The 15,042-nt window shown below is 48.4% G+C and overlaps 1 protein-coding gene across 1 annotated transcript in view; it reads left to right on the forward strand.

Moving 5' to 3' along the window:
- The first annotated feature begins 2,366 nt into the window (after window positions 1-2,366).
- LOC141144491 (ubiquitin-conjugating enzyme E2 E2) overlaps window positions 2,367-15,042 on the forward strand; it is a 326,835-nt gene continuing 314,159 nt past the window's right edge. Inside the window, exon 1 of the mRNA XM_073630232.1 lies at window positions 2,367-2,488. The gene's annotated coding sequence lies outside the window, so the exon portion shown is untranslated. The remainder of the gene's footprint in view (window positions 2,489-15,042) is intronic.

Genomic DNA, 15,042 nt, shown 5'->3' on the forward strand with positions numbered 1-15,042 from the left:
GTGGGGGGGTCAGCCTGTCAGTCCTCAGACCATACGCCACACACTGCATCAAATTGGTCTGCATGGCTGTTGTCCCAGAAGGAAGCCTCCTCTAAAGATGATGCATAACCAAGCCCGCAAACAGTTTGCTGAAGACAAGCAGACTAAGGACATGGATTCCTGGATGTCCTGTAGTATGATGAGACCAAGATAAACTTATTTGGTTTAGATGGTGTCAAGCGTGTGTGGCAGCAACCAGGTGAGGAGTACAAAGACAAGCACTGGGGAGCTACAGTTCATTGAGGGCACAATGAATGCCAACGTGTACTGTGACATAATGAAGCAGAGCATGATCCCCTCCCTTCGGAGACTGGGCCGCAGGGCAGTATGCCAACATGATAACGACCCCAAACATAACTTCAAGATGACTACTGTCTTCCTAAAGAAGCTGAGGATAACGGTAATGGACAGGCCAAGCATATCTCCAGACCTAACCCCAATTGAGCATCTGTGGGGCATTCTCAAAAGAAAGGTGGAGAAGTGCAAGGTCTCTAACATCCACCAACTCCTTGATGTCATCATGGAGGAGTGGAAGAGGACTCCAGTGGCAACCTGTGAAACTCTGGTGAACTCCATGCCCAAGAGGGTTAAGGCAGTGCTGGAAAATAATGGAGGCCACACAAAATATTGACACTTTGGGCCAAATTTGGACATTTTCACTTAGGGGTGTACTTACTTTTGTTGGCAGCAGTTTAGACATTAATGGCTGTGTGTTGAGTTATTTTGAGGGGACAGAAAATTTACACTGTTATACAAGCTGTACACTCACTACTTTACATTGTAGCAAAGTGTCATTTCTTTAGTGTTTTCACATGAAAAGATACAATAAAATATTTACAAAAATGTGAGGGGTGTACTCACTTTTGTGAGATACTGTACATGTGCTGTGGTGTCCTCAGGGGGCCAGCTCCAAGAACCCAATAGAGACAGCTGGCCCCTGATGATGTACATGTTCTGTGGTGTCCTCAGGGGGCCAGCTCCAAGAACCCAATAGAGACAGCCGGCCCCTGATGATGTATATGTGCTGTGGTGTCCTCATGGGGTCAGCTGTCTCATGTGCTGTGGTGTCCTCATGGGGTCAGCTGTCTCATGTGCTGTGGTGTCCTCAGGGGCCAGCTCCAAGAACCCAATAGAGACAGCTGGCCCCTGATGATGTATATGTGCTGTGGTGTCCTCATGGGGTCAGCTGTCTCATGTGCTGTGGTGTCCTCAGGGGCCAGCTCCAAGAACCCAGAAGAGACAGCCGGCCCCTGATGACGTATATGTGCTGTGGTGTCCTCAGGGGGCCAGCTCCAAGAACCCAGAAGAGACAGCCGGCCCCTGATGATGTATATGTGCTGTGGTGTCCTCAGGGGGCCTGCTCCAAGAGCCCAGAAGAGACAGCTGGTCCCTGATGATGTATATGTTCTGTGGTGTCCTCAGGGGGCCAGCTCCAAGATCCCAGAAGAGACAGCCGGCCCCTGATGACGTATATGTGCTGTGGTGTCCTCAGGGGGTCAGCTGTCTCATGTGCTGTGGTGTCCTCAGGGGGCCAGCTCCAAGAACCCAGACGAGACAGGCGGCCCCTGATGACGTATATGTGCTGTGGTGTCCTCAGGGGGTCAGCTGTCTCATGTGCTGTGGTGTCCTCAGGGGGCCAGCTCCAAGAACCCAGAAGAGACAGCTGGTCCCTGATGATGTATATGTTCTGTGGTGTCCTCAAGGGGCCAGCTCCAAGATCCCAGAAGAGACAGCCGGCCCCTGATGACGTATATGTGCTGTGGTGTCCTCAGGGGGTCAGCTGTCTCATGTGCTGTGGTGTCCTCAGGGGGCCAGCTCCAAGAACCCAGACGAGACAGCCGGCCCCTGATGATGTCAGAGGGGAAGATGTGAGGAATGGGGTGCAGCATCGGGCACCTACACAACACTGCTGAGGTGTTGGGCATGTGAGTCATTATTTTCTGCATAACCCGTCAAAAAAGGTAAAGGGGGGGGGGTGAGAGGAGGTAAAGGAAGGGGTCAGTAATGGAGGGGAGGGTAAATGTGTGTGTGTGGGGGGGGGGGGTAAAGGTAAGAGAGGGGGCCTGTAATATGGTGGGAGTACAACGTAAGAGGGGTGGAGTAAGGTTTAACGTTACTACAGAAAATAATAACTAATTAAAAGCACATTCCTTTTATTTTCTTTCCCTATATTGTTCTATTATTGGACCATGTGTAAAGCCGTGCTCCCAGACGAACACCAATGTCTCCCCCCCCCCATCAGCCAACTCTGTATTCTTCACACAGCCAACTCTCAGCGTTCTCTTCACTCACTCTCCTACACAATCTTCCCCCTCACCACGCATGCGCAGGCAAGTCTCGCGTCGACAGCAATTACTGGTGAAGCGAGAGTAAGCTGCGCATGCGCCGTTGGCAGCTGGGGATGCGCCGGGAAGTCTTGCCTCCCCAGCAGTGAACGGCGGTGAGCACGGTGAGTTCCCGAGAGGTAGCCGGGCACGGTGCCCCTGAATGAGCCTAGAACAGCCGGGCACACCGAGCTCTGAGTACAGGCTGTGCGGTGCCCGAGGTGCCGGCCGATCCCGTAGATCGGTGTGGGGGTTGCTCGGTGTCACGTCCGATAGAGAGAAGTGGGAGATGATCGGAGGAGTGTGGGGGAGAGGAGTGTGTGTCCTCCTATGGAGGATGTGATCGGAGAGGGAGGATCGGGGGAACTTCACCCCACACACATCCGATCTGTCACACTATGGGCTCCATTGTGATCAGATGACAGGGAGACCCATCTGCACTGTCATCGGCTCTGAGATCAGGGTGACCAGTGTTGCTTGTGTTGCTCAATGTATCATTCATGACTAGACAGTTGATTGCCCCCCCTGTAATGGGATGGTGAAGGTGATCCTATCTGCATGATGGACATTATGGATTACATGGGGCTCCCATTTAAAGGGCTACTTCATTTTTCATGACATTCTTTCAAAATTCCATCTACATATCAGTGGTGAGAGGCCCATTCACACCGCGTGCGCTCATCTGCGCTATTCTATGCTGGATCGATACGAATCACCACAGATGGGGTACATGGGAAGCAATGGTTGTCTGTGCCCCCCATTCACACCGCGTGCGCTCATCTGCGCTATTCTATGCTGGATCACTACGAATCATCACAGATGTGGGACATAGAAAGCAATGGTTGTCTGTGCCCCCCATTCACACCGCGTGCGCTCATCTGCGCTATTCTATGCTGGATCACTACGAATCATCACAGATGTGGGACATAGAAAGCAATGGTTGTCTGTGTCCCCCATTCACACTGCAAGGCCTTTGTCCCTGGGTGGCCGGGGATGGCAAAAAACAGATGGATGAGCCATAGTTTTTACCCACCTTAATGGTCAAATACCAGGTCTCAGCAGATTTAACACAGCATGCTGAGCTGACAGGCAGCTGTCAATCTTGGCCATTCTAGTCAATGGGGTGGTGCTGCAATCGTGAGTCAGGCTGGCGGTTGGGGCCCATTACCCCCCCATTATAAACTGATATTCAGCCAAAACAAAATAGGATTGCCTCCTGAATGCTCGACAGTGCAGATCACTTTTCAGAGCATTGGCTAGAGTGACCGTAGGCCGGCACAGCCAAGAGGCGCGGTGATCTGCGGTAATGTGCAGAACACTGAGAAGCATCATATGTCACCACTGCTTTGTAGAGACATGAATGAGGTGTACTTGTGATGCTTCAAATAAAGTTTAAGAAGGAAAATTATAGTATGCTGAACACGCATCAAACTGTCATCTCGCCACTGAACACGCATCAAACTGTCATCTCGCCACTGAACACGCATCAAACTGTCATCTCGCCACTGAACACGCATCAAACCGTCATCTCGCCACTGAACACGCATCAAACCATCACCTCGTCACTGAACACGCATCAAACCGTCATCTCGCCACTGAACACGCATCAAACCGTCACTCGCCACTGAACACGCATCAAACCGTCACCTCGCCACTGACCACGTATCATACCGTCACCTCCCCACTGAACACGCATCAAACCGTCACCTCGTCACTGAACATGCATCAAACCGTCACCTCGCCACTGACCACGTATCATACCGTCACCTCGCCACTGAACACGCATCAAACCGTCACCTTGTCACTGAACACGCATCAAACCGTCACCTTGTCACTGAACACGCATCAAACCGTCACCTCGCCACTGACCACGTATCATACCGTCACCTCGCCACTGAACACGCATCAAACCGTCATCTCGCCACTGAACATGCATCAAACCGTCACCTCGTCACTGAACATGCATCAAACCGTCACCTCGTCACTGAACATGCATCAAACCGTCACCTCGTCACTGAACACGCATCAAACCGTCACCTCGTCACTGAACACGCATCAAACCGTCACCTCGTCACTTAACACGCATCAAACCGTCACCTCGCCACTGACCACGTATCATACCGTCATCTCGCCACTGAACACGCATCAAACCGTCACCTCGCCACTGAACACGCATCAAACCGTCACCTCGTCACTGAACACGCATCAAGCCGTCATCTCGCCACTGAACACGCATCAAACTGTCACCTCGTCACTGAACACGCATCAAACCGTCACCTCGCCACTGACCACGTATCCTACCGTCACCTCGCCACTGAACACGCATCAAACCGTCACTGAACACGCATCAAACCATCACCTCGCCACTGACCACGCATCAAACCGTCATCTCGCCACTGACCACGCATCAAACCGTCATCTCGCCACTGAACACGCATCAAACCGTCACCTCGCCACTGACCACGTATCATACCGTCACCTCGCCACTGAACACGCATCAAACCGTCACCTTGTCACTGAACACGCATCAAACCGTCACCTTGTCACTGAACACGCATCAAACCGTCACCTCGCCACTGACCACGTATCATACCGTCACCTCGCCACTGAACACGCATCAAACCGTCATCTCGCCACTGAACATGCATCAAACCGTCACCTCGTCACTGAACACGCATCAAACCGTCACCTCGTCACTGAACACGCATCAAACCGTCACCTCGTCACTGAACACGCATCAAACCGTCACCTCGTCACTTAACACGCATCAAACCGTCACCTCGCCACTGACCACGTATCATACCGTCATCTCGCCACTGAACACGCATCAAACCGTCACCTCGCCACTGAACACGCATCAAACCGTCACCTCGTCACTGAACACGCATCAAGCCGTCATCTCGCCACTGAACACGCATCAAACCGTCACCTCGCCACTGAACACGCATCAAACCGTCACCTCGTCACTGAACACGCATCAAGCCGTCACCTCCCCACTGAACACGCATCAAACTGTCACCTCGTCACTGAACACGCATCAAACCGTCACCTCGCCACTGACCACGTATCCTACCGTCACCTCGCCACTGAACACGCATCAAACCGTCACTGAACATGCATCAAACCATCACCTCGCCACTGACCACGCATCAAACCGTCATCTCGCCACTGACCACGCATCAAACCGTCATCTCGCCACTGAACACGCATCAAACCGTCACCTCGCCACTGAACACGCATCAAACCGTCATCTCGCCACTGAACACGCATCAAACCGTCATCTCGCCACTGAACACGCATCAAACCGTCACCTCGCCACTGAACACGCATCAAACCGTCATCTCGCCACTGAACACGCATCAAACTGTCATCTCGTCACTGAACAAATAAAACAGTGTGGTGCTGGGAGGAAGTTCTGCACCCCACACACGTCTGATGTGTGGTGACATTATGGGCTTCATTGTGATCAGTCACCAGGGAGAAGACATCGTAGTCACCAGCAAATAAAACTGACAGCTGCCGCATACATAAATGCTGCAATTAGTGTGCAGACAGTGTGATCTGTACATGATGCCGTTTTCTTTCCTTCAACCACGGCTTGATGGAAACAAAATCACTAAATTCCCCCAATCGACACAATCCTTGTTTATGGGGGAATCCCTCTCGCTGGAGGTTTCCAGGCCATCAGAATACAATGACGACTGCTGGTGGCTTTAGCCGCTGGCAGTGTTTGCATGAGAAAAACCCAACAGGCTGGTTGTAATGGAGTCGATCAATAGATTGACTTCAGCGCAAGCAACCTGTCCATAGATGGATCGGAATTTATCCAATCCCTCTGTGGCTGGCCTAAGTGAACCCATCGTTTTGTTTTTTGTTTCAATTATTTTTTATTGATTTTAAAGAAGTAAGTGGTATAAAACAGAGTTTCTTGGCATTCCCTGACTTGTCCCGTCCTTCGTTGATCTGTAAGCTGCTTGTACCATCAGCTCCCCTCTCTAGAGAAAACTTTAAAGTGGTATTAAACCAAAAAGCAAACTTATTATATTGCAGATTATTCTTAAAGGTGATTGCTGCATTAGTTTTCTTTTTTAGACTTTCTTCCCTTTATTTTCACCTGGTAATGGCCATTTAGGCTACGTTCACACCGCTCCATTCCAAAAACATGGTAAAAATACATGTGTTTTTACTGCGTATTTGCTGTATTTCTGGTGCATTTTGCACCTGTGAAACAAAGGACATGTGACTCAAACAACACACCAAAGACGCAACCGCAGGTGCCGTGTTTTTGATGCGGTTCCCATTTATTTTAATGGGGAATGTTCGTTGCTTTTTACCGCACCAAAAATGCAGCAAGTAGGATTTTACAAAATGCAACCTATCAGTGTGAGGAGTTCCATAGGATTTCATGGCCGTGCATTTTTCCTCTGTTTTTTTTTTTTTTAACACGAAAGTGGAAGAAAAACGGATAAGTGTGAAAGCAGCCATGTATGTCTGTTCAAAAAAAACAAAAAAAAAACAAGCTCTCCAGTAGAGCTGCACGATTATTTGTTAAAGAATTAGATTGCGATTCTTCCCTCCTCGCGATCTTAACAAAGCATTTTCCCAATTCTATGCAGAGTTCTCTGCTCACAGCTAACAAATGTCATAAAAAAAAAAAACAGGCAGCCTGCCACATTTATGACAACATCGCTTAGATCAGTGTCCTCCGGACCCACTAACAGGCCTGGTTTGCAACTGAAATACATTACAGGTGATATAATTTGCCACTCAGTGATTGCAGTATTCTAGTCTGCAATTCCCCAAGGTAATACTTAAAAATACTTAAAATCTGGCCTGTTAGTGGGTCCTGAGGACAGGATTTGAGAACCACTGGTTTAGATGGAGATAAGGAGAAACATTGTAACACTTTGTCCTTTTAGATCAAATGGATGAACTTCGCTCTGTAAATGATAATGTAAAAGATGTTACGCCACAAGAATCATGATCTTTATTTTTAAGCAGAAAAATGATGATTCTCATTTTGGGCAGAATCGTGCAGCTCTACTCTCCAGCAAATGTATCAGCTATGAGTGTTGAGACAAACCATTTACCACTGACAAATGTGTTTATAATGATCAGTTTTGTTTGTTTATCTAAAACCTTTATCCCGAAAGAAAAAAAAAACCCATAGCTGTAACTGCTTGTGTTACTGCAGTGTGTGTTGGTGGTCAGCTTCAATTAGTGTATTTAAATCTGCTAGTACATTTAACACTCCCCTCCCCCCTAGACTGACAATGCTGCTGGCCAAAGGTGCTTCTTTATCTAGAGTGGGGGCAACTCTAATACAGGTGGTGTGTTACTTTGAAAAGAAAAAGAAGACTAATGCAGCCACTACAGCTGATTGGTATGCTGCAATATATTACATTTTGTTCGTTTTGGGTTTAACGCCATTTTAGTGTAGAGTTGAAGCTGTAGTGCATATGGAACAAAAGTGAACTAACCCTTCAAAGAGACCTTGTCACATCACTTTATACATATGAAGTACATGGACTCGCATGGAGATGTTTTGTGCGATCGGCAGAAGACGGTCAATGCAGATGACACATGGCATCCCCAGCCACTACCAGGACCATAGGTGATGTCGGGGGAGGGGAGCAGATGTGGCCCTCTAGCAGGCTCCAACACCCCTTAAAGCTGGGTAAACGCTAGTAGAATTCTGTTCGACATTTTTTTTTTTTTTGTTGTAAGAACATTTGTTCGTTTTTCTGATCATTCGTGGGTGAAATCAACATTCATTTTCGACTGTAGTGACAAGAAAATTCAAAGAAGCAGGATGGAAAATGTTTCTGAAATGTACAAATTTCTAATAGTGTTTGGGATTTTCATTCGGTAAAGTCCATTCATTCCAAAACCAACTGGTAAAAGCAAATGAAATATTTTGAATGTTCTGAGAATTTTCATACAAATTTTCTTTGGAAATTCTACTAGTGTATACACTACTGAAGCTTTGGAGGTGAATAAAAGGACAAGCTTTAGTTTCTGCATAACGGGAAGGAAATCAAGGCACATTGGGTTTGATTTACTAAAACTGGAGAGTGCAAAATGTGGTGCAGCTGTGCATGGTAGCCAATCAGCTTCCAGGTTTCAGGCTGGGTTCACACTGGTGCAACACGACAGCCGTCCTACTTTGGATCCGACTTTGCCCTGTGACATGAAGCCGGCATGTGTCCGACTTTCAGTGAACGGGCATCCGACTTGGATCCCCGCCAATGCCCGGCACTGTGAATCTTAAGGGGGAACTCCGCGCCAAATTTTAAATAAAAAACCCGGCATGGGTTCCCCTTCCAGGAGCATACCAGACCCTTGGGTCTGGTATGGAACTTAAGGGGAACCCCCTACACCGAAAAACCGGCGTGGGGGTCCCCCCAAATCCATACCAGACCCTTATCTGAGCATGCAGCCCGGCCGGTCAGGAATGGGGGTGGGGACAAGCGAGCGCCCCCCCCCCCTCCTCCTGAACCGTACCAGGCTGCATGCCCTCAACATGGGGAGGTGGGTGCTTTGGGGCAGGGGGGCACCCTGCGGCCCCCCCACCCCAAAGCACCTTGTCCCCATGTTGATGAGGACAAGGGTCTCTTCCCGACAACCCTGGCCGTTGGTTGTCGGGGTCTGCGGGCGGGGGGCTTATCGGAATCCGGGAGCCCCCTTTAATAAGAGGGCCCCCAGATCCCGGCCCCCCACCCTATGTGAATGAGTATGGGGTACATGGTACCCCTACCCATTCACCTAGGGAAAAAGTGTCAATAAAAAAACACACTACACAGGTTTTTAAAGTAATTTATTAGGTAGCTCTGGGGTCTTCTTCCGACTTCGGGGGTCTTCCGGCTGCGGGGGTCTTCCTCCGACTTCGGGGGTCTCTCTGGTGTCCTGATCTTCTGCCAGCTCCTCCACTATCTTCTGCGGCTCTTTTGCTAGTGGTTGCCCGGACATCTGCCTTCTGCCTTCTTCCCTCTTCTGATATTGACACGACGCTCTCTCTGGCTGGAATGCTCTCTCAGCGCTCTGCAATGGACTTATATAGGCGGTGACCCTGCCCCCTTATGAGGTCACTGTCCCGGGGCGTGCTGGGACTGTGCCGTCATAAGGGGGCATGGTCAACATCACCCGGTGACCATGCCCCCTAAAACGTCACAGTCCCAGCATGCCCAGGGACTGTAATGGCATAAGGGGGCGGGGTCACCGCCTATATAAGTCCATTGCAGAGCGCTCAGAGAGCATTCCAGCCAGAGAGAGCGTCGTGTCAACATCAGAAGAGGGAAGAAGGCAGAAGTCCGGGCCACCGCTAGCAAAAGAGCCGCAGAAGATAGCGGAGGAGTCAGAAGATCAGGACACCGGAGAGACCCCGAAGCCGGAAGAAGACCCCCGGAGCTGTCTAATAAATTACTTTAAAAACCTGTGTAGTGTGTTTTTTTGTTGACACTTTTTCCCTAGGTGAATGGGTAGGGGTACCATGTAAACCATACTCATTCACATAGGGTGGGGGGGCCGGATTCTGGGGGCCCTCTTATTAAAGGGGGCTCCCGGATTACGATAAGCCCCCTGCCCGCAGACCCCGGCAACCAACGGCCAGGGTTGTCGGGAAGAGGCCCTTGTCCTCATCAACATGGGGAGAAGGTGTTTTGGGGTGGGGGGGCCCGCAGGGCGCCCCTCTGCACCAAAGCACCCACCCCCCCATGTTGAGGGCATGCGGCCTGGTACGGTTCAGGAGGGGGGAGGCGCTCGCTCGTCCCCACCCCCATTCCTGACCGCCGGGCTGCGTGCTCGGATAAGGGTCTGGTATGGATTGGGGGGGGACCCCCACCCTGTTTTTTCGGCGTAGGGGGTTCCCCTTAAGGTCCATACCAGACCCAAGGGCCTGGTATGCTCTTGGAGGGGAACCCATGCCAGTTTTTTATTTAAAATTTGGCGCGGAGTTCCCCCTCAAGATCATCTGAGCACAAGTCGCATGCCAAAGTCGGATCATGTGAGACGGCGATCTGACTTTGATCCGACTTCAATGATAGTCAATGGGCTGAAGTAGGATCAAAGTCGGACCAAAGTAGTACAGGGAGCATTTCTAAAGTCGGAACAGTTAGGACGGCTCCCATAGGGAAACATTGGATTTCTCACGTCATGCGACATGAGCTCCCAATGTCGGAGCGTTTGTCGGATCAGTGTGAACCCGGCCTTATTGTCAAAGCCTAATTGTACAAGCTGAAGTCAGAATTTGATTGGCGACCATGCACAGCTGCACCACATTTTGCACTCTCCAGTGTTAAGCCTTGCACACACGATGAGATTATCGGACAAATGATTGTTTTTTTTTTTTTTAGCATGCTATTCTCAGATTGAATCTAAAGTCACGAAAATTCCCGTACGACAGAAAAAAAAATCGGAAGTGATGTCATGTGTTGTAATGCATTTGTATTGCATTTTCGAAGATAGCTGTACCGATTAAATGAAAATCGTACAACATTTTTTTTTCATGCATGTCTGAGAATAATATCGGATGAACTTTCATGATCGGCTCTCGAATGCTCTACTAATGATCCGATTATCGTACGATCGCTTCGAAAGCTGTATTTTCCAATCGATTCTCTGATCGTGTGTACGGGGGAATTAGTGAATCAACCCCACTTGTATGTATGAGTACATCTACCTGCTATGGGTTACCTTCATGTACTGGATTTGGTGACAGAGTCTCTTTTCTCACTGCATCAAACCAAATCCTGTTTGAGAGATTCAAGTCTTTCATTGTCATTTGCAAACAATATGACCATTTCAGTTCACAAGCTGTCAGCATGATGTGTTTGGAAACAGCCAGAAGAATGACTGCTAGCCATTTGTCTCTAATTGCAGAGTCGCCCATCTGACATTAGCCTGGGGGCTTGCTCACACCAGGGGCCAAAATGAAATTGTAGTGTCACAAAGTTTCATTCAAATGCATCAAATGTTTCAAATGGACTGCAGCACATTGCGACATGATGCGTTGTGCTGCAACACTTGTGCAGCGTTACTGTAACAAACTTAAAGCCGCACGCTGATGACATCACATCTTCATAAAACAAACACGCTGAGAGTCCTCTTCTTAGAATAGCCCCACTGATGCATTTCACCTTCATGGGGATCAGGATACAAACCCACATGTGCGGGCCCACCAGGAAGCTGTCACTTTTATGGGCCAATCATCTGCAAAGGAGCACCCCCCCCCCTCCGCATCTGCACATACACGCCCCTTCTATATATGCAGCTGCAGATGTACATGTCCCTTCTATATATGCAGATGTACACGCACATTCTATATATGCAGCTGCAGATGTACCCACCCCTTCTATATATGCAGCTGCAGAAGTACCCGCCCCTTCTATATATGCAGCTGCAGATGTACACGTCCCTTCTATATATGCAGATGTAGACGCACATTCTATATATGCAGATGTATCTTCCCCTTCTATATATGCAGCTGCAGATGTACACGCTCCTTCTATATATGCAGATGTACACGCCCCTTCTATATATGCAGCTGCAGATGTACACGTCCCTTCTATATATGCAGATGTAGACGCACATTCTATATATGCAGATGTATCTTCCCCTTCTATATATGCAGCTGCAGATGTACACGCTCCTTCTATATATGCAGATGTACACGCCCCTTCTATATATGCAGCTGCAGATGTACACGCCGCTTCTATATATGCAGCTGCAGATGTACCTGCCCCTTCTATATATGCAGCTGCAGATGTACACGCCCCTTCTATATATGCAGATGTACACGCCCCTTCTATGTATGCAGATGTACACGCCCCTTTTATATATGCAGCTGCAGATGTACACGCCCCTTCTATATATGCAGATGTAGACGCCCCTTCTATATATGCAGATGTAGACGCCCCTTCTATATATGCAGATGTACACGCCCCTTCTATATATGCAGATGTACACGCCCCTTCTATATATGCAGATGTACACGCCCCTTCTATATATGCAGATGTACACGCCCCTTCTATATATGCAGATGTACACGCCCCTTCTATATATGCAGCTGCAGATGTACACGCCCCTTCTATATATGCAGCTGCAGATGTACACGCCCCTTCTATATATGCAGATGTACCTGCCCCTTCTATATATGCAGCTGCAGATGTACACGCCCCTTCTATATATGCAGCTGCAGATGTACACGCCCCTTCTATATATGCAGCTGCAGATGTACACGCCCCTTCTATATATGCAACTGCAGATGTACACGCCCCTTATATATATGCAGATGTACCCGCCCCTTCTATATATGCAGCTGCAGATGTACCCGCCCCTTGGCTGCAGATGTACAAGCCCCTTCTATATATGCAGATGTACAAGCCCCTTCTATATATGCAGATGTACATGCCCCTTCTATATATGCAGATGTACACGCCCCTTCTATATATGCAGATGTACCCGCCCCTTCTATATATGCAGATGTACACGCCCCTTCTATATATGTAGATGTACACGCCCCTTCTATATATGCAGATGTACACGCCCCTTCTATATATGTAGATGTACACGCCCCTTCTATATATGCAGATGTACAGGCCCCTTCTATATATGTAGATGTACACGCCCCTTCTATATATGCAGATTTACACGCCCCTTCTATATATGCAGATGTACACGCCCCTTCTATATATGCAGCTGCAGATGAATGGCCTGTATAGGTGACAACTACCTGGGGGGCTCACACACTTGTCTTCACATTCTAGTCCCAGCGTGACCCAAGTTCATCACTAGTAGAGGTCACACGTCTCATTGTAACATAAACAGTCATTTCTTTCTACATAAAAAGTAATTGCTTTCTATGTGTCCTTGTGTTGAACCTGCCTTGATCAATGCAGATGAATGCAGCTTAACAGACACGGTGTGAACGAGTCCTGAAAGTCTATAGCAGCACTAAATCTTAAAGTCTGTGTTTTGAGAGCTGAGTTCAGAGGTTTTGGTTTAAATACTGATGAGGGAAATGTGTAAATTGAAGGAGACTGTGCTATTTCAGTGTGTGTGTCATAATGTGCAATGTGAGCTGTCTGTGTTCCCTAGAGATCTTCTGCTGTAGGATGTGCCCTCATTGAAGGTGATAGGTGGGTAATGCCTTTGCTTCTAGTCCTTTTCCCTGACAATGCCAAGGATCAGGGAGCCACTTTGTGTAAATAGGAATACACATGACTTTAGAAAAGACTTCAGTTGTCAATAACCAGTTGTTGCCCATAGCAACCAATCAGCTTCTAACTGTCTTGCCTGCATTCCAGATTTGAAAGTAAAAAAGTGACTAGTTGCATTGGTCCTCCCATGTAAGTGCATTGAGGCACGCATGCTTTCATGTATGAAGTGTGCTACATTAATCCAATAGATTTACCCCCTTCATGACCAGGCCATTTTTTGAAATAGGGCACTTACTTTAACTGACGATTGCGCAGTCATGCGACGCGGTACCCAAATAAAATTTGTCATTTTCTTTTCCCACAAATAGTGCTTTCTTTTGGTGGTATTTGGTCATTGCTAAGTTTTTTATTTTTTGCGCTATAAACAAAAAAAGACCGACAATTCTGGAGAATAAAAAAAAAAAAACGCTATAAAACGCATTCCAAAAAAAAAAAAAAAAAAAAATCTAATTTCTTCATAAATTTAGGCCAATATGTATTCTGCTACATATTTGTGGTTAGAAAATTTCCAATAGGTGTATATTGATTGATTTGCACAAAAGTTATAGCGTCTACAAACTAGAGGTCGACCGATATGGGTTTTTCTCTGGCCGATCCCGATATTTAGAAATCGGCATGGCCAATATATGTTGCTGATTTTTGCGGCTGATATTTTAGGCTGATTTTTCTTTTTTTTTCCCTTCATCTCATAAAATCTAGGGTGGAGAGGCAGGGAGGAGGTTATTGTTTAGGGTGGAGAGGTGGGGTGCAGCCTATCAGTGCCAACCAGTGCAGCCCATCAGTGCCACCCCATCAATGCCCACCACTGCAGCCTATCAGTGCCCACCAGTGCAGCCCATCAGTGCCACCTCATCAGTGCCCACCAGTGCAGCCTATCGGTGTCCACCAGTACAGCCTATCAGTGTCCAAAAGTGCAGCCCATCAGTGCCCGCAAGTGAAGCCTATCAGTGTCCATTAGTGCCACCTCATCAGTGCCCACCAATGCAACTGCAGCCTATCAGTGTCCATCAGTGCAGCCCATCAATGTCCATAATTGCCCACCAATTCAGCCTATCAATGTTCTTCACTGCCACCTCATTAGTGGCCACCAGCAGAGAGGTCCCGGCTCCGTTCCAGCCCCTACCCTGGCCATAGACAAAAGACAGAGCTCCATTCGTCCCCTTGCGCGCCCCGCCTCTGCCTTCGGACTACGACTGCCAGAATGCAGCGCGGCTGGTAACAGCCAATCGGCGGTTGCATCGGCCGACTTCCTCCACCAAAAAAAAAAACGCCAGCAGACAGCGGCCATGATAGTGATCATTTTGAATAGAAGGTAGGCGGCCAGGGGGGAAATTTCCACCCTGTCCCCCAACCCAGCCTGCCCCTGTCTCCAATCCCCGCACTCACCCTCTGGCTCTGGTACACTGCGCCGCTGTTTAATCAACCTAATTTGCATAATAATCGTCTGATACCAATTTCTTAAA

Source organism: Aquarana catesbeiana, linkage group LG05 (genome assembly GCF_042186555.1).
Source record: "Aquarana catesbeiana isolate 2022-GZ linkage group LG05, ASM4218655v1, whole genome shotgun sequence".
In the NCBI taxonomy this organism is placed as follows: Eukaryota; Metazoa; Chordata; class Amphibia; order Anura; family Ranidae; genus Aquarana; species Aquarana catesbeiana.